The sequence below is a fragment of the Triticum dicoccoides genome, chromosome 6A (genome assembly GCF_002162155.2).
Source record: "Triticum dicoccoides isolate Atlit2015 ecotype Zavitan chromosome 6A, WEW_v2.0, whole genome shotgun sequence".
Lineage (NCBI taxonomy): Eukaryota > Viridiplantae > Streptophyta > Magnoliopsida > Poales > Poaceae > Triticum > Triticum dicoccoides.
In genome coordinates, this window is record NC_041390.1 from 313,616,135 (window position 1) to 313,619,603 (window position 3,469).

A 3,469-nucleotide genomic window follows, 5' to 3' on the forward strand; every position below is an offset into this window, starting at 1 on the left:
CGATTTACCACTATCGTTTTGGGGTTATGCATTAGAGACAGTTGCATTCATGTTAAATAGGGCACCATCTAAATCCGTTGAGACGACACCGTATAAACTATGGTTTGGCAAGAAACCTAAGCTGTCATTTCTTAAAGTTTGGGGTTACGATGTTTATGTGAAAAAGCTTCAGCCTGATAAGCTCGAACACAAATCGGAAAAGTGCATCTTCATAGGATACCCAAAAGAAACTATTGGGTACACCTTCTATAACAGATCCGAAGGCAAGATATTTGTTGCTAAGAATGGATCCTTTCTAGAGAAGGAGTTTCTCTCGAAAGAAGTGAGTGGGAGGAAAGTAGAACTTGATGAGGTAATTGTACCTCCTCTCGAATTGGAAAGTAGCTCATCACAGAAAACCGTTCTCGTGATGCCTACACCAACTAGTGAGGATGTTAATGATGATGATCATGAAACTTCAGATCAAGTTACTACCGAACCTCGTAGGTCAACCAGAGTACGTTCCGCACCAGAGTTGTATGGTAATCCTGTTCTGGAAGTCATGTTACTAGACTGTGATGAACCTACGAACTATGAGGAAGCGATGATGAGCCTAGATTCCACGAAATGGCTTGAGGCCATGAAATCTAAGATGGGATCCATGTATGAGAACAAAGTATGGACTTTGGTTGACTTGCCCGATGATTGGAAAGCCATAGAGAATAAATGGATCTTCAAGAAGAATACTGACACTGATGGTAATGTTACTATCTAGAAAGCTCAACTTGTTGCAAAAGGTTTTCGACAAGTGCAAGGAGTTGACTACGACGAGGCCTTCTTACCCGTAGCGATGCTTAAGTCTATCCGAATCATGTTAGCAATTGCACCATTTTTTGATTATGAAATCTGGCAAATGGACGTCAAAACCGCATTCCTTAATGGATTTCTCAAAGAAGAGTTGTATATGAGGCAACCAGCAGGTTTTGTCTATCCTAAAGGTGCTAACAAAGTGTGCAAGCTCCAGTGATCCATTTATGGACTGGTGCAAGCATCTTGGAGTTGGAATATACGCTTTGATAGTGTGATCAAAGCATATGGTTTTATACAGACTTTTGGAGAAGCCTGTATTTACAAGAAAGTGAGTGGGAGCTTTGTAGCATTTCTAATATTATATGTGGATGACATATTATTGATTGGAAAAGATATAGAATTTCTAGATAGCATAAGAGGATACTTGAATAAGAATTTTTCAATGAAAGACCTCGGTGAAGCTACTTATATATTGGGCATCAAGATTTATAGAGATAGATCAAGACGCTTAACTGGTCTTTCACAAAGCACGTACCTTGATAAAGCTTTGAAGAAGTTCAAAATGGATCAGTCAAAGAAAGGGTTCTTGCCTGTGTTACAAGGTGTGAAATTGAGTCAGACTCAATGGCCGACCACTTCAGAAGATAGAGAGAAAATGAAAGTCATTCCCTATGCCTCAACCATAGGGTCTATCATGTATGCAATGCTGTGTACCAGACCTGATGTGTGCCTTGCTATTAGTTTAGCAGGGAGGTACCAAAGTAATCCAGGAGTGGATCACTCGACAGCGGTCAAGAACATCCTGAAATACCTGAAAAGGACTAAGGATATGTTTCTCGTTTATGGAGGTGACAAAGAGCTTGTCTTAAATGGTTACGTCGATGCTAGTTTTGACACTAATCTGGATGACTCTAAGTCAAAAACCGGATACGTATTTATATTGAATGGTGGAGCTGTCAGTTGGTGCAGTTCCAAGCAGAGCATCATGGCGGATCTACGGGTGAAGCAGAGTACATAGCTGCTTCGGAAGCAGCAAATGAAGGAGTCTGGATGAAGGAGTTCATATCCGATCTAGGTGTAATACCTAGTGCATTGGGTCCAATGAAAAATATTTTGTGAAAATACTGGAGCAATTGCCTTAGTGAAGGAATCCAGATTTCACGAAAGAACCAAACACATCAAGAGACGCTTCAACTCTATCCGTGATCAACTCAAGGAGGGAGACATAGAGATTTGCAAAATACATACATATCTGAATGTGGCAGACCCATTGACTAAGCCTCTTCCACGAACAAAACATGATCAACACCAAGACTCCATGGGTGTTAGAATCATTACAATGTAATCTAGTTTATTGACTCTAGTGCAAGTGGGAGATTGAAGGAAATATGCCCTAGAGGCAATAATAAAGTTGTTATTTATAGTTTCTTATATCAAGATAAATGTTTATTATTCATGCTAGAATTGTATTAACCGAAAACTTGATACATGTGTGAATACATAGACAAAATAAAGTGTCCCTAGTATGCCTATACTAGACTAGCTCGTTATTCAAAGATGGTTAAAGTTTCCTAACCATAGACATGTGTTGTCATTTGATGAACGGGATCACATCATTAGGAGAAAAATGTGATGGACAAGACCCATCCGTTATCTTAGATTATTGATCGTTAAGTTTTATTGCTATTGCTTTCTTCATGACTTATACATATTCCTTTGACTATGAGATTATGCAACTCCCGAATGCCGAAGGAATACCTTGTGTGCTATCAAACATCACAGCGTAACTAGGTGATTATAAAGATGCTCTACAGGTATCTCCGAAGGTGTTTGTTGGGTTGGCATAGATCGAGATTAGGATTTGTCACTCCAAGTATTGGAGAGGTATCTCCGGGCCCTCTTGGTAATGCACATCATGATAAGCCTTGCAAGCAATGTGAATAATGAGTTAGTTATGGGATGATGCATTACAGAGCGAGTAAAGAGACTTGCCGGTAACGAGATTGAACTAGGTATGAAGATACCGATGATCGAATCTCGGGCAAGTAACATACCGATGACAAAGGGAATGACGTATGTTGTCATTACGATTTGACCGATAAAGATATTCATAGAATATGTGGGAACCAATATGAGCATCTAGTTTCCGCTATTGGTTATTGACCGGAGAGGTGTCTCGGTCATGTCTACATAGTTCTCGAACCCGTACGGTCCGCACGCTTAACATTCAATGACGATTTGTATTATGAGTTGTGTGTTTTGGTGACCAAAGATTGTTCGGAGTCCCGGATGAGATCACGGACATGACGAGGAGTCTCGAAATGGTCGAGAGGTAAAGATTGATACATTGGACGATAGTATTCAGACACCAGAAGTGTTTCGGAAAGTATCGGGTACATACTGGAGTACTAGGGGTTACTGGAACCCCCCGGGGGAAGATATGGGCTACATGGGCCATAGGAGGGAGGCAAGGCAGCCCACAAGGGGTGGCACGCCCCCCGAGGGAAGGAGTCCGAATTGGACTAGGGAAGGGGGCGCGGCCCCCCTTTCCTTCTCCTCCTCCCTCTCCTTCCCCCTTTCCCCTTCCGGTAAAAGGAAAGGGGGGGGGGAATTGGAGAAGGAGTCCAAGTGGGACTCCGCCACTTGGCGCGCCCTAGGACGACCTCCTCCCCTCTCCCTC